This window comes from Galeopterus variegatus, unplaced genomic scaffold, assembly GCF_000696425.1.
Source record: "Galeopterus variegatus unplaced genomic scaffold, G_variegatus-3.0.2 Scaffold152, whole genome shotgun sequence".
Lineage (NCBI taxonomy): Eukaryota > Metazoa > Chordata > Mammalia > Dermoptera > Cynocephalidae > Galeopterus > Galeopterus variegatus.
This window is the reverse complement of record NW_007726263.1, coordinates 868107-889488: the sequence shown is the minus strand read 5'-3', so window position 1 is coordinate 889488 and position 21382 is coordinate 868107. Positions and strand designations below refer to the sequence as shown.

Sequence of the window (21382 nt, the reverse complement as noted above, 5' to 3'; positions counted from 1 at the left end):
TCAGACAACTAATTTTGTTCATTAAAACAGCTAAGATATAGAAATAAGGTTTATGTTGCATAAAATTTTATTACAAATATGAATATATAAAGCAACTTTTATTTAGTCCCATATAAAACAAAAATTCTTTAACCAGATGCAATGGTGTGTAGACTTTTTTTGTGTCATGGACATCTTTGACGGCCTAATGAAGCCTCCTCCGAATAATGTACGTAAACACATAAAATAAAATTCACAGTATAAAAAAAGACAAAAAAAATCATAAGATTACAAAGAAAACCAATTACATTAAAATTCAATTCTAACCACAGACCACAGTTCTAATCATGGCCCATCACTTTAAGAACTCCTGATAGAAGATATGAGTTACCTTGGAAAAGCATAGAACAGATTTTTTTTTTTGCCTGAATATTCTATATATGTAGTATCTATAGTATTTCTATTATTAACAAAAACATCATAATAATTTGCCAAGATTACAATATTATGTAAAGTTTAAATAACCTTTGAGGATTTTATTTGTGGTAGAATATATTGCATCCATTTCTGGTTCCTACTATATGTATACACTGTAATGCAAATTTTTCTGAAATCATTTCATCAGTTCAAAATTAGTAATAATATACTAATGCTACATTTGTATAATTAATTTCTACCTAGCTCTTCAAAGATAACATAAATTAACACACTTCCTTCCTTAAAACGAGAGTTCATGAGCAAGAGTAGGCTAAATTGACAATTTTGGGGCCCTAGCATACTGTGTTCAAAATGCTTCTAGATGTAATACATATAAATACCTAGCTTTCTGTAGGTCATCTTTAAGGTCTATAACTAAGAAACACCTATATTTAAAGCTGCCAAATAACAAAATCTGCTAGGTATTTTAGCAACTAAATTTCGTTGTAGGACAGCTTAATCTACCACGTTCCAGAGTTCAAATAGGTTTTTGGAAAGTTGTAGGGTAAAGCAACGTCCCCTCTAGCCCAGTAGGAGAGTGAGTTTCAAACAGTTCCAGCAGGGAAAATAACTCTGATTTTGACTTTCGAAAGTGTACATCACCCTAAGATAGATAAAAATTTTCATATTTTAACTTTGTCTTGCTATAACAAATTCTAAACCATATGATACCAAATTGTATTTCTTGATACTACACAGTTTAAAATAAACATTTATTTGACACAAAACAATATAAAAGATCTTGAATCACAATACATACTGAAATGGTAAGAGTATTGTGATTTCTTTTTAAGGAAAAGAATAAACTAGGTGGAAAAGTGGGTTTCCTCATTAAAACAGCTATCTTTTAAAAAACTTTTTACGTCTTTTAGAGAAAATAATAATGTTAACAAATTGATTGTCAGGTTAAGTTGCAAGAATTATATAAAATCTCATACATTTACAAAAAAATTATTTTTAAATTCATAGAGAAAAGGAAAGGCCTGTGCTTAGTCTCTTATTTTTTACAGTTTAGGGAAAAACATACACATAACTACCAGTTAGTCTGATTTATGAGCAAATTTAAATAGCTTTCATAGTTTATCACCAGTAATCATGAACCTAGACAATATGTCCAAAGGAGTTCACTTTAAAAGCCTCTAAAATATAAAACAAAAACCTTGTTTTTCAGACTATAATTAACTCCTACCTACAGTAAGTTTGTCTAACTGTAACTCTTATGACAACAGCAGATAAATCACGTATTAACTTTTTGCAGAATAAGTTTTGTTCGTTTTTGCTGTTTTTCATTTCTCTTTAACAGGATGAAGGGTCTTTGCCTAGACCATCATCATGCAACTGAAAAGAACTGAAAATAAAACTGATTAACAAGTGTCAATTTAACCAAAAGTTCATTTCGACCAGAATTTTGTGTTAGCATTGCTACTCCTTTTAACTAGTGAAAAATAGCAGAGCTTGTCTTTAAAGAACGAACTAAAAGCCAATCACACCGCAATCACAAAGAACTTCCTAAGTTTACTGTTAAATGTACCTTAAAAATGGCCTTGAAAATTCCTCACAGAAATGTATATATTTTTGTCCAGTTAAGGAAATATTCAGAAAACTTTGCTGTCTAGCAGAAAAGGCCTTGCAGTATATTTTGCCAGCATTAATCATACTTTGCATCAAAGAAAACCTTGTAGCGGGATAACAAAACCTCAGAACGTGCTCAGATTGCAGGTTTCAGAAACCCTCCCTATTACACCTGTGCAAGTACTTCCTGTTCTCCAACGCTGTTTGAGTAGTTTAGTAAATACCCCATAGGCCATCATTTAGAAGCTAAATATTAACTTGATACATCACTACTACCACCGAGAAACCACCAACCCCACGATTCCCACGAATCCAGTCATCTCTCTTCTCCAAGAAGGAAACATAACCATCCCTGGACCCCTATAAAAAACCTGTACTCGGGAGAGGCAGGAGCCAGGTAAGTGTAATATTCATAACCCCAGTGCACGAAGCAATCCAGCGGGACTCCAGATTCTGCCCCATCCCCGCCCTCAAACACAGCAGCAATAACAACTACGACCCAGTAAATGCAGCACCTCCTTCCTCCTCGCGCGCGCCTTCAGCCCGACCAAAGGCATCTCTGCCGGGGCAGGGAGCCGGCGGGACCGGCGCGGGAGGCTGCGTGACCTCGGGAGCCTGAACCGCCCGGCTAAGAGCCTAGAGTTTGCCCGGAGGGCTAGTGGGCTGAGGAGGGCGTGAGGCTGCGCGGGGAGAGACTAGGTCTAAGGCTGGAATGAGAGTGTCCCAGTAAGGCCTGTGGGGGTCTCAGGTCATCGGATCTCCATTCATGGACTGGCTTTGGAGACTTACCTTGAGCTCTACCCTGCTAGCCCGCGGAGCATACGGTCCAGGCAGAGAAATGCGGACGTTCCACTCCCACAGAGCTACCTCCCGCTGGCACCGCTCCGCCTCACGCCGACACCCGACAGACACAGCAACAGCTGCCACAGTACCCAGACTGCCAGGGAACTGGAGCACAGGCGGCTGGTCCCCGCCGCCCAGAGCCCGACCCTGAGCGCGGAGCATGCGCACACGCCCCAATACCCAGAGGCCAGTCAGGGCAGTGACACCTGCGATCAACAGGTCCCAGGAGCCCCGCCCCTCTCTCCTCCTCGAGCCCGCCCCGCTCCCTCAGGGCCGGCCCCGCCTTCACGCTCTCCGAGCTAACCCCGCCCCCGCACGCGATTTCCCGGCTTTCCGGACCTGTGTAACTCTATTCCCGCGGGGATTCGATGGGGCGAGTGATCCAGTTGGCTTAGTCCAAGGCGCGAGATCCCGCGAGAGCAGAAGCTTGACCATTTCCACCAAGGCGGGAGTACTGTACTGTACTGGGGCTTGGTTGTCGGGCGGGGGAAAGGTGGCAGGAGTTTGAGCTGTCTGGTGTAGCGAGCAGGAGGGGCTAGTTCCTGAAGCCGAGGTGATTATTCCGGTGCTCTTGGTCGTTTATTCTGTGTTTTCTGAACTTGAGAAAGCGGGTCCAGCGAGGTTAGGTGGTGTTACCTGAGAGAGAGAAAACAGTCGTCGGCTGCTTGGCATCAAAACCCCGTGTGGCTACGCAGTTCCTTTAGCTTTGTGTGAGTCATGACCAGCTGTTTGCAGTTAAATGGCTTCCATTGGCTTGAATGTGTATATTCCCCAACTGGTTGTTTCGTGACCATTAATAAAATGAAAGCTTTAATAAGCGTGTTGACCCGGTTAATATTTAATTGTCAGAAAAGTTTGGCTGCCTCCTTACCGTGCTTTGGAACAGGTTTTAAGATACAAGGTACTGCTGGGAATTAGACTAACCTTTGTTTTTTTAAAAAAACGTTTTGTTTGGAGTAGTAGTAAAAGAAAAACCCACCGCTGTCATTGTTTCAAAGATTTCTCCCAAGGAGATTAATGAGGTTGTGGAACTCATTCCAAAGCCGGTGCACGTAGAACATACTGATTATAAAAATGGATTTCAGTAAACTGATAGGTAACTCCCAAAGTTTATTTGAAGAAATAGGATGAAAAAACATTGGGAGGTTGATAGGGGCGACAAATACGACCGGTTTATAGTGCTTGAGACTGAATCAGATAGAATTTATTGAACATTTACTATGTTCTCTTTACTGAATTAGTCGCTGAAGGGAATCCAGAGAAATTATTCTGTGGTTCCTAACTTCAAGATATTAAAAGTCTTGGGGGGGGGCTGCTCTACATTTTTAAAACAACGAGAACACCATTAACTCTCCCCTTGGTTTCCTTAATGCCATTTCCTCCTGGTTCTGCAGCTGCCTCTCTGGTGCACTTCAGATATTTTTCTTCCTCCATGTTCCTCAGCACTCCATTTTCTTTTGTTGTATTTGTCGTTTAATGTGACTCCTCATGTCTCCGTAAGCAATCTCTTCCCCATCACGGACTTACCAGGGGTCCTTTGCACAAAAGACTCTCAGATGTATATCTTCAGGACCCTTTTGAGCAACAGCACTTCTATTTGGTTTTCTCATAGGTGCCTTAAATATGTCCCAAATTGGCGTGGGCATCTTTACCTTAATTTTTACTCCAGATGTCATGTCTCTCCCCTCCCATCTAGAGCCTAGGTCATTTCCGTTCCCTGTTTCAGATATTGGCACCCAGTTGCCCAAGTGAGAAATTCATGAGTAACCCTATGTTACTTTTCTTTAATTTCTTCTATGCTAACAACAAATTTAGTTGACCTTTATCTCCTGAGTATATCTCAAATCCACCCCTCTTTTTAATCTCCACTCTCACTGTCTTTCTTCTTCAGGTAATCATTTCTTCTTGACTCAACTCCCTTGGACTCTTGCAATATCTGCATAATATCCTCTAGTTATTTTTCACTCCAGTCCAATCTCCGTTCTATTAGTGATTATTCTAACATGAATATATGATCATGGTACTCCAATACTAAGAATTTTTCAGGGGCTCCCCATCACCAGCAGGGATCTTCATGATTTGGCCTTAAACTGATAACCTCATCTGCCATTCTTCCTCCACTTACTCCACACTAGTCATTCAAAATTCCTTGCTATTGTGTGATCCTGCCAGCTTCCCTCAAGATCTTTCTGGTCTGAGTTGAATACTTATCTCCTCATGTATTCTCCCATAACTTTCTGAAACAGACTTGTCCTTCCTTCACCCATTTGGGATTTATTTCAATTACAACAATTATGTTATATTATAATTATTTCTGTGCAAATATAACTGATAGAGCAACCCCCACCTCCACTCTTGAGAAAGAACTTGAACTGTGGATAAGAAAGATTTATACTACCTCCTTTTCTCATTTAAGAAATTACAGAAGAATGCCTTTCAGTTCACCCTGCTCAAGAATTTGAGTAAACCCTGACTGTACACTTTTTTAATCATATAAATTTAAACTTTCTACTAGTTCTTGGTATATCTAAATACTGACCTTTAAATGATAGATTTGTCATAGGTCCCAATTTAAGCATCAAGAGGGCAGAGTCTGAAGCAAACAGATGATAAAAAGGAAAGTTGACATTTCACTGCATAACAGGACAAGAGTTGCTCCCAGAAAACTTTGTAGTTAGGAATGTCACAACATGGAGTTTAAATGTATTGCCTCTCAGAATTATTTGTCCTTCAGTGATATGTGTGCGTTTTATTAAACAGTTCCTTACTGGATGGACCCAAATTTATGAAGAATGATCTCTGTACTTCACACAGACAATGAGATCATGAAAGTGAGCAGGTTTAGAGTGCCAGAGATCACTGTGAGTTGTTCAGCTGCGGCCCAGCCAAAGTTTACACTACCAGCACCAGCACACCTATATACCTCTTAGTGTTATTCTGGATTTATTGTAACTCAGACTTGGGAAATGTACTACCCTGTGGCTAGGGTACACCCCACCACTGATCACTGGTAGGAGTGGCAACATTCTGTCTTAAGGAGCTGTGGTTCAGTACTTTCAGGAGGTAATCACTAGCTAAAGGTGTGGCAGACCATGATTGAGTTGGGTGGGGTGGAGTGAAATATAACACAGAGAAGTAGTAGCTGAATGGCTGACTCAGGATTGTATACTAGACAAAATCCTTTTTTCCTGTTAATGAGGAGTGCTGACATATATTTCCTTACTAACTAAGCCTCTAGAGAGCAGGAACCGTACATTTTTTTTTTTCATTGTATTTCTAGATCATAGCACAGTGCCTGGCACAGATGCTAAACAAATATGTGTTTAGTGGATGGAGTGAAAAATTGGGAGTTTTGTTAATTTTTTTTTTTTTTTTAAGAGAATAGAGACATCTGTGTGGGACAGAATTGTTGGAGAGGACTTCTGTGGGAGATCAAATAAGAGCTTCATTGAGGAAAAGATGTGACTTACAAAAGCAAAGTTTTAGAAACAGGAATGAATGAGCCAGTGCAGGGCTATCATTGGAAGCCTCTGTAAATTCTTGAACAGGATGATTAGTTTGAAGTAAGATACACAAGAATTATAGGGGAAACTATAGCTAGGCAAGAAGAGAAATCTTCAGACTTGGGGATGAACCAGCCAGCCACAAAAATCTAGTCACCACCGACCATTCTCCTCACACACATATCTCAATTTTTGTGACATCATCTTATGGCATTCCTCCTACCTCACTGGCTACCCCTTCTCAATCTACTTTTCTCTTGTACTTTTCAATCTAATCTAAATGATGACGTGGTCTTAGTGCCTGATCCCAAGATCTCATTTACCCTCAGGGTTTTAAATCCATTTCCCACACAGCAGCCAAAGTAGTCTATTTAAGATGTAGACATGTTACTTCCCAACTTAAAATTGTTCAGTGATTTACCATTTACATAGAATAAAATCCAAAATTCTTGCTAGGGCCCAACAGCATCTAATGCTATTCAAGACTTTGCATTCTTTATTCCCTATGCCTAGAAAAGTAGTTATTGTCGGGGTGGTTTTGTCTCCCATTGGACATTTGGCAATGGCTAGAAACATTTTTGGTTGTCACAGTTGGGGACATGGATGCTACTAAACATCCTACAATGGGCAAGACAAACCCCCCACAACAAAGAATTACCCAGCTCAAAATATCTAGTACCAAAGTTGAGAAACCCTGGCTTAGAACACATTTCCCCTGGGTCTCTAAGTAATTGATTCCTTTTCATTCTCTGTACCCCAGTTTTAACTTCACCTTCTTAGAAAAGCCATCCTTGACCTCAAACTCCCTGCTTATCCTTATCACGGTGCCCTGTTTATTCACCTCATATCATCACAACCTATGTTTTTTTCTTATCTATTTGCTTGCTTGTTTATTGTCTTTTTCACTATCTAAGAAGAAAATTCCATAAAGGGTACGTTTCTCTTGATCATCATTCTGTCTGTAAAGTCTGATACAGTCATTCTATCTGTAATGTCATTCTATCTCATACATCATTTTATTTGTAAATCTTAATCCGGTGGCATAGAGTAGGCATTGATAAAGACTTGTCAGCATCTGAACTAGTATCTACAATAGGTCACTCAATGGAAACTTGACAGCAAGACTTTATCTTTTTCTTTTTTTCTGTAAAATTAAAATATGCAGTCACTAAGAGCAGAATGAAGTCACCTGAAAAGAAGTTATTATGACCAACAGCGTCCTCTGGAAGGCTGCTGGTCTGCTGTCAGTACCCAGATGTGCTCCACGAATACCCTTTCATGCTGTACTCCAAGCTTGTCACAGTAGGAACCACAAGTAAATATTGTGACCAAATTAATTGTGAGGTGATAAAAGTTTTTCAGAAGGAAAGAAAATATATAAGGAAGAATAGTACCCCAAAAAGTGAGATAAAATTCTAATTTTTTTGGTAAAGTGATCTCCTACAGGTCTAGAAAACCTAATTTTTAAATATGTGTACATCCAAAAAATGTTGTTTCAAAAATATATGTGTCTGATCACTACATATTTCAGTTTTTTCAACTGAGAAAATATCTATTGTGGGCATATGTTGCTTTGTCTTTTCTTGCATCTAGGAATAGATGCACACTACTTAACCACAGTTCAGGCATGATCCTGAGTGGGGTATCTCACCCTTTTCTGGCTGCAGGGATTGGTGTGTGGGTGATTCAGTCTAATTGGGATCCTTTCCCAGAAGTTTTCAAATAGGAGCTTGCAAGAATGACCCCTTTTTTCTCTGACTGCAGATCTGTAAAGATGTGAGCCCAGAGCTGCTGTAGCAGTGTGCTTTGTCATTTGGAGTAGCTAGTCTGAAAGAATAAGGCACGGATGAGGGTGAGAAGGAGAGAGTCCCTAAGGATCCTTAATGCTTTTACGGGAAATTCAGGAGTTGAGTGTTCCCTGGATTCATCAAAACTCTGCAGCACAACATTTTGTTAAACATAAGAAAATTAAATTCAATATCCATGACATCTTAACCAGCTCTTCCTTGGCTGAAACTTTACTGGCTATACATTTCAGTCTTTGTAAGCCTATGCTATACCAGGGTCAACATTTACTGGTAAACCACATAGTGGTTTGTCTAGTGGCCTCCTTAGTTCTTGCTGACATGTTATTTCACTTTGAAACATTCTAATTTTCTTAGCTGTAAAATTGGGATGAGAAATAATACTTACATGTGATGTCTTTTGATAATGCCTCAGATAAAAGCAACTGTAAAGTCCTATACTGTGTTATTATGGCCATTAGTGCTATTATTATGATTACCGATACTGTTGTCATCAATGATAATGTGATGCTATGAGAACTTACATATTTTTTTTTTTTTTGCTGCAATATGTACTTTATTACAATCTCAAAGATGAAAGAGTCTTTGATTTCATCTGGTCCAACCTGCCACTCATTGGAGGATTAATCCCCGCCAGTGGGCTTCCAGCATCTGTTCAAATATGGTAGCAGTGATAGAAAAACTGATGCTCTGGGACAGCCTATTGTTTCCTTTTTGAGACTTCTCTGTTAAGAAATTTTCATTATGATGAGTTGAAATTTACTTCCCAGTAATTTCCATATACTCGTCTTATTTTTGTTCTTTGTAGCAACAGAAATCTGTGTATCATTTCCATAAGACACTACTTAACATTGAAAACATCTTTTGTGTTTTCAAGCTAAAACATTTTGTTCTCTCAATTTTTTGAAGGCCTAGTAAATATTAAACTAATTCATTTGTTCATTTGTTATACTTCCCCTCATCCTACAAAGGATTTAAAGTAAATTCTAGCATATAAAATAGCGGTCACTGGGACCCGAGGCATGGAGAAGGGGACTGGACCCACCTCCCACAACCAGGCACACTGTGCCAGTGCCTCAGGGCATGCCTAGGGACCCACGGTAAGGAGCTGGGGACTGGACTCCCCCTCCCACAACCATGCACACCGTGCCAGCACCTCAGGACCCACTTGGGGACCTGGGGCATGGAACCAGAGATTGGACACTCTCCACAACCAGGCACACTGCCAACACCACGGAGCAGACCAAAAACATCTCCTCCATGTGGGTGGCCCATCACAGCCACCACAATAACCGTGGCTGCTGAGAAGGTGGCTAGATGCCACAACCACCACACAGATGGTCCACCAGCCACTGGAGTGAGTTGACACAAGGAGAGTCACCAGCAGAGATAAAGAAAAGAGGAGGATGTCTGTCTCCACAGAGCCCATTTCATAGTGACGGAAGAGACATATGCTCTATGATAGTATTGGGGGACCTGATCATGCCTCTCAGCATTGGACAGATCATTTGGGCAGCAAATCAACAAACTGTTATTCTTTCAGAGGGAGAGAAGAAATCTAGGGTGATTGGAGGGGGAAAGGAAGGGGGATAGGGTGGGATTGGACAAGGGGCATAAAGAATAATTACAATTTGTAACAATATATATGCTAGTAATATTGATTTGATGACTCTATCTCAATGTTGTACCCCCAAAATAGGTATAATCAATCTTGATTCAATAAAAATTTTAAAAATAAAATAAAAATAAAAATTATTATAATAAAAAAATTTTTTAATTAAAAAAATAAAATAGTGGTCAAATATAAATAAGAAGAAAGAATGAGAGCTATAGGAAAGTAAATTAAGAGTAGAATGTAAAGAGTGAAAGCAAGAAAATGGGAATATGCATGAGCCTGTAGCTTAAACTCGAGTTTGGCTCTGATCAAAAACCAAAAGTGAATAAAATATTTAAATGATGAGTAATAGGAAAATATTCTTCTGTCACCATCTAAAATGCTTTTTCTCCCCAAATGGGCCTTCATCTAATAAGGAGGCTCTTAATCTGTGTTCACTGACAGTGGCCTAATCAACATGTCCCTGCCAAATCAGTAACAAGCTTCATATGCCGTCTGTGTAACTGAATTCAAGATGCACTTTTGTTGTCAACTTCTGAAAAAAACGTGGTGCCCAAAAGTAAAAACAGATTTTTGTAATTAGCCTGATGGTGGTTTGGGGAAGTCATTTCCTCCTGCAGTTCAGATGCTAATTTTACCAGGACAGTTTAAACAAGATTGTTTTAACTTATTTTGCAACTGTGTTGCTTTGTTTGCCAACATAAGTTTACGTTCAAAATACTTAATTTTTTAGTTAATTATTTTGTTTTTGTGAATTGATATGAAGCCAGGTTTCCCAAATCTTTTTTTTTTTTTTTTTCCCTTTTTGTCTTTTTTTTCTTGACCGGTAACGGCGCCCGTACCGGACCGGGACCGGCCTCGGGATCGCAACCCTCGGTGTTTCTCCCGCACCTCGCTCAGCCAGTGAGCAGCCGGTCTGTATGTGGGATCCGAACCCTCGGCAGGAGCGCCTCCGTGCTTCCCAAGCGGCGCACTATAGCAGTGCGCCACCGGGCTGGCCCAAGGTTTCCCAAATCTTAATGCCATTAGTTTTTTGAACACAAATGCTTATACTGCCTCTGAGTACAAGCAATCCCATTATCTGTTTCCTTCATTGCTTTTAAATACCCTATTAGGTTTTGAAGTTTTATTTCATATCTCATAAGATTCGGTATTCTTCCTAGATTTTTGTATTGCCAAAATTAGTGATATTTTCTGTCTTTAGCTAAGTCATTGAGGAAAATGTTGAAGACCGTATTCCTGACATTGAGTTCCAGCTGTAACCTAAGCTAACCCTAAATGCAGCATTAAAACTGTTTAGAAAGCCAAGAGACAATGTTTAAAGGTAATATGGTGTCATAAAAGAATATGACTTGGACCTGGACAGTCCTAGGTTGATATCCTAGCTTTACTGTTTATTGTTCGTGTGATCTTTAGCAGTTATTAACTTCCCTAAACCTGTTTCCTCATCTGTGTGTAGCAGGGAATCCTAGCTAACTGGATTGCTGTTAACAGGATAAGTAGGATTGCCCACCCCTGTGGGCATTTATTTGCATAGTTTTGTAATTTTTTTTTTTCTGGCAGTGTTTTGTAATCTGAGAGAAAGAATGAAAAAGACAGATGGTGGAATTACTTGTATTCAGAAGTGACGTGATATGATAGAAGGAACACTGGGCATTCCTTGCTCTCAACAAGTAGCTGTATGGCTGTGGAAATGTCTATTTACCTTTTTTAACCTCTCTTTTCTAATCCATAAATGAAAGGATTGGACTACATCATTCTAAATGCTAAAGATTTGAAGTGAAGGGGCCTTTTCCCATGTGTTATTTAATCCCTAAATATGTTAGAAACTCAGTGCTTTATGCAGATTATTTAATTTTACCAACAACTGTAAAATATTAATGTTTAAATATTATTAATATCTTTAGAGATAATGAAAATGAGTTACTTAGCACAATGTTTAGCACATTGGAGGCACTCAAACATAACATGAATGACTACATAAAAGAACATATCAATTAAGTATGTCATCTGATTAGGCCATGGAAATACAGTAGAGTAAGAAGAAATGAACAAAAGCAATATGTACTGTACTAATAGATCCAGAAGTAAAGGCCAGAAATATCTGGAGGTTTTAATTGTAGTAAAGCCATTCACTAGGAGTTTTACTCATAAATATCACTTCTTTAATTTTTTTTATAAAACAGGTTTTGTAACACATATAAGACTCTTTAGAATATTAGAGATGGAAAAGAACACAGAGATTAATTTGTTAAAATCTCTCACTGTACAGATGAGAAAACTTAAACTTAGGGAAGTAAAATTACCTATGCTCATTCTAGACACCAGCAGAACTAGGACTGTGTTGGGAAAATAGAATAATTTCATTGGGCTTCACTCACCCTGGGGCCGGTTGGGGGTAGTTCAGTAAACAAATTGTGTGTGTGTGTGTGGGTGGGTGGGTGGGTGGAGTTGGTGCACATGCATGGTGCTGAGGCCTTTGCTGGCAACTGCCTCAGGCAGACACCACTCAGTGTGGCCATGCTTTCCAACCTACAGCTTCCAAGGACCTTTTGGCTGGTTACCTAGCTCATAGACCCGTGTGTAAGGGGTCTGGTGACCCAGCGTGGCGTGCGAAGGGTTTGTGACCCAATCTGTGAATGGGCTTGAGGGGTCTGTGAGCCCCAGACCCAGCCCTAGTTTGACAATTGGCCCAGCTGGCAGGATTACGGGCAGGTAAAAGTAGCTGGACAATTGGCATAGTCATGTAGCTTTACAGACTGCAATCCAGTTTCTAAACACTTGGAATTTGCCTGGTGTGAAGTATTTTCCCTGAAGTTTCACAGGAGATGGTACTCTTGTTTCTCAAAATGCAGTAAAATTTCCTCTGTCTTCAAATATTGGTGATAAACATACTTGACACCTTTGACCCCTTTTGAAAGACAAGGGAAGTGGAACATAAGGAGGAGGTCAAGAATATTTCACAAGCAAATAGTTTCTTTTTCTGAATTGTAATATCCATGATAGTACACTGACTTTATATGTAAAACACTATGGTGTTTAGACATTTATCAAACTTCGTGTCAATCTAACAGAAGCATCTGTGACATGCACACACACGTGCACACACACACTCACACACTCCCACTCTACATCTTGGGTTGACTTGTTTTTAAAGTAGTTCTTTAAAAAAATAAAATAAAGTAGTTCTTTAAGAAATACAATAGTAAAGTAACACAGTGTCTTTTGCTAATAACATATTGGCTGCAATACTAAAAGCAAAGGAAGTTGCCCTGGAGAGCACATTTCTTTGTAAGGATAACAAAAATATTCAGGGCACCAGTGTTTTCAAGTTGAATTTCCTTGTTGAAATTCACTTCACAGTCAAAATAAAAATGAGAAAGAAGGACTTAATGTTTAATAAAGTAATAAAATTGTTGTTGGAAAATAATCAGTGATAGAAGTATTCCAAATAATTACAAGTATATAAAAAGGCAGAAATACTAGAGTACTGAATTTATTTTTAATTCTTAACTGGTTGTGCTCTTGAATCTCTCATTCTCTTATCAGTAAAACAAGCCCTAAACCTGAAATTGTGCTGGGGAAAAATACAAAGTAACTCTTGGCAAGCAATATCACTGGTATGTGTGTTAAAGCCTTTTTGTACATTTTAAAAATCAAAGTTTTCTGATTAAATTGCTTTCTACAAGTTTTGTTCTGCTCTTCAAATTCTTTTAATTCTGAAGAACTCTATCAGAATGGTTTTAATGTGACAGAAGCCATTTCAGTTGCTAAAAATAGTGCTGACATTTAAATTTCAAGCAGCAACTAGCACTAGATAGAAGAGTGGCTTTCAGACGATTTAGACTGCAACATAGAGTAAGCAGAATACATTGTGATCCAGTACACATGAACATATGTAAAACTGAATGAAAAATTTCACGAAATAATACTATTACTGTGAGTGATGTGCTCTGATATTTTATTCTATTTTATTTCATTATAAAAGGTACTGGTTATAACCAACTAAGTTGATTTCTAGCCCCCTAACAGAACACGACTATAGTTTGAACAGCACAGAGCAAGAGGTTTTTATTGGAAGAGTAATGTTTACTCTCTTCTTCAATACAGAATGGAAATTTACTCCATCCAATTACAAAAAAAAAATACTCATTTTGGTTTGATACTGTCATGTTAACAAGTTTTTACTAATAAAATTAAAACTTCCTAGCATTGCCAGAAAAGGATTTTACTCTCTGGCTGCACATTTTACTAACATTTTCCCTTATCTATAATTTTATTTCTCTATGGTCAATAAATATGGTATATAATTTATATTAGGCTATATCTCTATATAGATATATATGAAATCATTTACAAAATGTCTTCAAAACATATATGGATTGTGCCTGTGTGGATGATTGTGTTCTCAACTGTGATAGGAAGGAGAATAAAAGTGTGGAAGGAATGTTAAATCTGAAGTTGGGATCCTTGGGTCCTAATTTTAGACCTGCAACATAAGATTGATCCAGTTTTTTTGACTTCTCTAATCTCAGTTTCCATTCTGTAAATGAGGGGATTGATTTAGAACATTTCAAGATAGTGTTTAATTCTAAAGTTTATTGATTCCGAGCATATGGTTGTTTACTTAATTTAAAGCAAAGAAAGTGTTTTATTATGCCATTAACATGGTACTAGCAGGTTGTACTTTGCAAAATAACTTGTTCTTTGCTTATTTTTATTACTATATCTAAATTATTAATACCTTTTTACTGTACTAACAAAAGAACACTTAAGTAAACATCAGAGTATGGAATTGTACAAATAGCATAGTCTAATACATCTGATAACTGTGATCATTAACCATAATTGATACATTTATAATATATGCATCTGAAAACATGTTAATTCTCCTCTGTAGCTATAAATTTAATGTGTAGTACTTCAACGCAGAGTTCAGAGTTTTGAATTTTTAAAAGTTTGTAATAGGTTTTGATGAGTTTGGGAGGAAACTTACTGTAATTAATCACATGTTATGTTCACATCTCTTTCTATACCAGGGACTTCAAAAAGTTAGTGGAAAATGGAATTAAAAGATAATACAGATTATTTAATGAACTTTTTGAAGACCCCATGTATACTAGAAGTAAAGGACATATTTCTTAAATAAATGTGGTCCATATTCACATTTGACTTTATGTTCTAAAATAGGCACTGAGCTTGGAGTGCTATAGGGCTTAGGAGAGACCCTTGTCCAGGAGGCCTAGAACCTGAAGCAAATCAGCTATGTTGTAGAATCTTCATTAGCTCCAATGTTTTACATAGGTAGGATTAAGGTAAAAAAAAGGATGTTATAAATTGAGTTTAAAAATTAAGCTTGAGGGGCCCGGCCCGGTGGCGCACTGGATAAGTGCGCCGCTTGGGAAGCGCGGCGGTGCTCCCGCCCGAGGGTTCGGATCCCACATACAGACCGGTTCCCGCTCACTGGCTGAGCGAGGCGCGGGAGCGACACCGAGGGTTGCAATCCCGTTGCCGGTCCCCGGTCCGGTACGGGGGCAACACTGAGGGTTGCGATCCGTTGCTGGACACGGAAAAAGACAAAAGACAAAAGACAAAAAAAAAATTAAGCTTGAGGATGGAAATATATGTGGAAATTGGTAAATATTAATTCCTGATTTTTCAAGGTAAGGTGGGAAAGAAGAAAAGATTATTTCAAGTTGATTGTATTTAAGTGCATTTTCCATTATTTCAGCTGATAGAGGAATTACCTTTCCTTGGTTAAATGACTTCCAGATGCCTAATTTCTTTCTTCTTCGTTTTTTAAATCCTTTTATTATCGTTTTTTGACAAATGGCCCCAGGGATAGGAGACCAGGGGAAGGGGCAGGAGGAGGAGCAAGGTCCCAGCCCTACAACCCCTCCCCACATGCTCCCCCTTATACATTTGTAATCTGTGTACAAGCCCCAGGGGTGAGGGCCAAGGGGAACTCCCTCCAGTGGGAGCAACACAGCCTCCTTGTTCCCTTGTGACCCAGGTTCCTCTGCCGATCTCCTGAAGGTGGTGGCCCTGTCCTCTCCCAAGGCTCCAGCATCCAGCGCAGGGCAAATGGTGGGGGGCCTGCTGGTAGAGGTCAAAGCTCTGGATGAGGAAGATTCCACTGTAGGTGAAAGGTGGGGCGTTGGGACAGGAACTGAGGCCAGAGAAAGAGCTTCCAGCTGGGGGAGTATTTGATGACCCTGGTGCCCCAAGGTTGCTGCTCAGTTTTTGATAATCCTGGAATGGCTTTAGTTCTACTGGGTGCAGCTCTGCTTGCCCCAAGCTGGTGGGGAAAGGCCTGGCAGATGAAGGCAGTACCCGAGTAACACGAAGGAGGAGGCCACACAGCCAGGCTGGGAGGCTGCAAGCAGGGCGCACAGGTAACAGAGAAAGGGGCTTGGGGCAGGAGGCAGCATTGGCGACAGGGAGCCAAAGTTCACCACAGGTAGCTGGGCATCTACCACAGGTAGAAGCATCTGCTGGGCAAGGGCTCCTGAAAGGAGGAAACTGCTTTTGCCACCAAGCTGCAGAGGAGTAGAATAGAAATCTGAAAGGGTTGGCAAATCCTGGTGTACCTGAAGCAAGGATGGGTTGGGCAAAGGGCTGGGCAGAAAGCTGGAGAGGAGAGGAAGGAAGGTGGAGGGTGGAGAACAACTCCAGGCAGCAACTTCCCCAGCTCTGTCACTTGCATTGCTGAGAAATCCAGAAACTGACCCTTGAAAGCTATGCCAAAGAGCAGTGTTAAGGGAGGGACTGGGCCCAGGAATAGGTGTAGGGGCTGTGATCTGTAAGGATTCAGTGAGGGTATCCCAGGGAGGAAGCCTCCATTGTTGGGATATAATTGAGAGTCTGTGGCTTCCCCAGAGACCTGAGAACTAAGAAGCCCAGGACTGCCATAGAAGACTTCAGGCTATAGGGGCTGACCTGAGGAGCTGGTCTCTGGGCCACAGCACCCGGAACCCGGGTTTTTGGACTGTGGCTCATCTGAGGCAGAATCACTGGGGAGTAGCTCTTAGTCTTAAGATATAGGGATGGCTTCAGTGACTGCTGTCATCAGCTCCTTCTCAGCTTTTAAACTGTCTCTTACCACTAAGAGTCCTTGTCGCTAGTGCCAAACTGGACTGGGGTGCCAGGTCGATGGAATGGCCAGAGGAGCCAGGCTCTGGGCCTTGGTCTGTATGCTGTGATCATTCTGTGCCACTGGGGTAAGGGGGCAGAGGCCACTCCTGGGGCAGCTTCTTTCTGTCCCCATTGTTGCAGCGGAGGTAGCCATCTCCTAGGAGGTTCAGAGCCAGGTGGACCCTCACCAGAACTTGGGGAGTCCCTTTGCTGCCCCCTTGAGTCCTCTATCAGGGGAACTTCACTGACTGCAAGGACCTGGTAACACCTGAGAATCCCCACTCAGGTCTAGATACTGTCAGACTGACTCATTTCTGTGTTGGCCACATCCTCAAAAGGACTCGGGGGCTCCATCCAGGGTTCCAGTGAGCCGGGCCAGTAACTCTTTCGACTAGTGGCAGTATGTAGATGATTCCAAATGTGAGGGGTCAGGGCCTCTGTGCCTGCATCTCTGCATTCTCCCTGAGGCCCTGGGCCCTCAGACTTAGGGCTCAAGAATCCAGAACTATGAGAAGGCAGCAAAGATTCCTCCTGTATCAGCTCTGGTTTTCTGGGAGGCCACTCCCACCACCTGGGGGGTAAAAGGTTAACCCTGGCAGAGTTTGGGGGAGTATTGACTCTGGCTCCTTGAAGCGGGGGTCAGTACTAAGGCAGTTGTTCGCCTCCTGGGGGTCATATTGGGTCAGATGCCTAATTTCTCTAAGCAAGGTAGAAATTCCCCAGAGCAAAGGAGTTAGGCATGATTGTTTTTATTCAGTATACTCTATAGATTATTTTGCCAAAGAATTAGAATCTAATTGCAATATTTTTTTTTTATCTGAAACATTCCAAACAGGTGTTTGAATGAAAAGCCATTTTAGTTATTAAAAAAAACAGTAAAAAGGCAGTACTTTGTTGGCATCAATCCCACGGGAACTCCCTGCTGATTATGTAATGTATTTCCTGTAGAGATAGGCTATATTGATTGAGGAAAGTATCCCACATATTGTTTTTTCTTTTTCTTTCTTTTTTTTTTTTAATTCTCAAGTGACGTACAAAATGTGAATGCTCACAAGAAATAAGACCATTTTAGTAATCTCCTAAAAAGGCTATCTTAGGGCCGGCCCGGTGGCACACTGCTACAGTGCACCGCTTGGGAGTGTGGCGGCGCTCCCGCCGAGGGTTCGGATCCCACATACAGACCGGCCACTCACTGGCTGAGCGAGGTGCGGGTGCAACACCGAGGGTTGCGATCCCGTTGCCGGTCCTGGTCCGGTACGGGCGCGACACTGAGGGTTGCGATCCGTTGCCAGTCATGAAAAAAGACAAAAAGGAGATAAATAAATAAATAAATAAATAAAAAATAAAAAGGCTATCTTAACGGCGTTTGAGTCTGGAGAATAGAGTGAATACTAATGCTTATTCTAAAAAGTAGACTACTTTAGTGTTTCTGATTATGTATATGTTTACCATACTCATTGCTCGAACATACATTAGGTCCAAATCAGGGCTAAATATATTCATCCCAAAGTAATCTCAGTGTCACCTCTTATCTAACTTAGTTCTAAATGCCTTTTTGTTTTTACTGTGTGATCTTAATAATTTTTATTTTATTAATAATAATAGCTAACATTTATTGAGCTCTTAACATGTATAAGGTAGTGTACTTTATAATGCATTATTTTTAAGATAGTAATTTTGTCCCAGTAATTCAGACTTGTTTATTTAACAAATATTTATTGTTTTTAGTATGTACCAGGCACAAAGGATACAGCAGCTAGTAAAAAAGGTGAAGTGATCTCACTTATATGTGGAATCTAAAAAAGTTGAACTCATAGAAGTAGAGAGTAGAATGGTGATTACCTGGGGCTAGCAGGGTGGAAGACTGGGAAGATGTTGATCAAAGGATTCAAAATTTCTGTTACATAAAAGGAATAAGTTCAAGATACCTATTGTAAAAACCTCTATTTTGAAAACCTCTAAGAACAGATTTTAAGTGTTCTTATCACAAAAAATGTCAAATATGTAAGGTAATGCATATATCCGTGGAGCCATTCCACAATGCATACATGTTTCAAAACATGTTGTACACAATCAGTATATACAATTTTTATTTGTCAATTAAAAAATAAAACAAAATGAATAAAGAAGGCAAAGTCCCAGCCCTCAGAGAGCATTCATTCTGTGGGAGAAATAAACAATAACGGAATAAGTATACGTATTACATGTGGCAGCCATAGGAGTGCTCTTTGCAGACCACCAACAACATAACTGACAAAGGGTCTTGGTTCTATCGCACTCTCCACTCCATCAGTGCATTCATGCTGAGGCTGCCTTCCACAAGCTGCTACCAGCCAATGCCTGATGGTGGCAATGACACTAAGGCAGACTTTTTCTGGGAGACACAGAACCCCACCAGCAATGGGTGACTTTGGCTCAAGGACTCCCCAGCAGGCTTACTGAATTTTCCTGGGATTGTGTGGCAGTCTCTAACACTTCCATGCACTTCCGTTTGAGGTCTGCTAGCTCTCCCAGCCTTTCTTGACTACATCCGCATTTTCTCTCACACAGGCATTTCTCCAATAAAATTCTTGCACATTTAATCCCATCTTGGCATGTGTTTCTCAGAGGATCTGGACTAACATATTATGTTAAGGAATAAGTTTGTAAAGAAAAATAAAAGCACAATAAGGGGTTATAAGTATGCTCTCTTAAGGGTTTTCAGGAAAGGTCTCAGAAGGAGGTGACATTTGAATCATATAAATAGTTGGAGAAAACTGTTTTACAGAGTGAAATAAATTGCTTGAGATTATATCACTGATTTGTGGTAGGTCTGTGTGTAAATTTTTCACTTCAAAGCTGGCACCTTTGAGTACAACTGCTTTTATATATTATTTGTGAGTGATCATAAAATGTAATGCGAGTATCTATTTGGGTGACAATCCAGAACAAACAATTGCGTATATGTAGAACAAAACTACTTCAAAAGGGGTGAGGAAAAGGCTTCAGAAAACATAAAATGACACAATTAACTTTTTTGCACAGCGGAGATTGTATTTCCTTTCTGCCCGCTTCATTCAGGCATTCATTCCTTTTTTCCCACTGCTCTTTATATTTGTTTTGCTAGTGATGCAGCTTCTATGCTAATCCTGCAATCAGCAATTTTAAAATAGATAATGACATTGAATTTATCTTTTTTCTTTCTGACTTTTTTCCGTTCCTATTTCCTGAAATGTGTCCACTGCCCAAGTTGTCATTGAAATGTGTTTCAAAATATTATACATTACAGAATAATAAGCACATTCTTTTTTGGACCTAAACTATAACCTCTTAGAAATAGCTTTTTTTCTGTATCTGCCCATATGTACCAAATCTTCCTATTGAAATCACATTATAATAACGCAGAGGAAGTTCATATCCTGTGTCGAAATCTAGCTCCTGTGTTTAAGGAATTCAAATAGGGACACACACTTTTTTCTTTTTTTTTTTTAGTTCCCCTCCCCTCTGCCTCCTACACACACTTTTATTTAATTTAGCAGCATTTCAATTTAAGCCATTGGAATTTGTATTCAATTTTACCTTTTTTCTTAGATCTAGAAAATTTAACGTTTTAAAGACGCTACAGGTTTTTTAAGAATTCTTTGATATATTTGCAAAGTGCTTTGATCAGTTATTTTGAAATGGATACCCCTTGCTTGTTCTTTTGGCAAAAGCCTGGCACTCTTCCACCTTTCACAGAAAGTGAACTGCCCTTCTTCCTACAGAATAGAGCATGTGGAGGGCGAAAATACTTTTCATAAGAAAAGGGGCATTCAAAGAAATACTTTCCTAAGCATAATAAAGAGCAGTTGTGGCTGAAAAACTGTGATGATGTCATGTAAGTTTTATCTTGCATAAGCAGAGGAGATTCCAGAATTAATAAGTGTGCTGATACAACTGTGCCCTGAGTTGGAAAGTTCAGGATGTTCTTTTCATACTCATGACTGGATGTTCTGCTCCGTATTAGCAAGAATAATTGACTCCCTCCATTTCCAAGCTGCTAAAACATTTATAAATGGGTTTATTTAGAAAATGTAAAATATTAAATGGGTGCAATAAATGGTTGTTTTTACTTAAAATTGTTTACATTTGGCTTGATTTTGTACTAGCAAATAAATAGTTACTTTTAATTGTCAAGTTCTTTCCAATATTGAGTTAAGAGACGGAAAATAATTTGAAAAATGATTAAAGGAAGTAGCGAGGTAGCAGCCAAGGATGTTTTTTTTAACCATAGCCCTATTTATTAATGTAGGTCATTATTATCCAGAGGACAGTTGGCCAGCTGATCATCAATCCTGCCAATGAGGTAAGAGGAAATTGGCTTGAATAAAATAGATATAATTTCATGACCTGGAAGTCTTGTAAACAGTATAATGGAAATTGAGTTTCCTCTGAAGTTTTGAAAAGTAGAAAATATTTTCATTTTAAGGAATGGT

The 21382-nt window shown here is 39.6% G+C and overlaps 1 protein-coding gene and 1 pseudogene across 1 annotated transcript in view; both read right to left on the bottom strand.

Annotated features, from left to right (window-relative positions):
- Positions 1 to 2976, bottom strand: part of USP53 (ubiquitin specific peptidase 53) — a 72994-nt gene extending 70018 nt beyond the window's left edge. The window contains exon 1 of the mRNA XM_008592158.1: positions 2818 to 2976. The gene's annotated coding sequence lies outside the window, so the exon portion shown is untranslated. The remainder of the gene's footprint in view (positions 1 to 2817) is intronic.
- Positions 935 to 19464, bottom strand: LOC103607726 (annotated as a pseudogene).
- Between the last annotated feature and the right edge of the window lie 1918 nt (positions 19465 to 21382).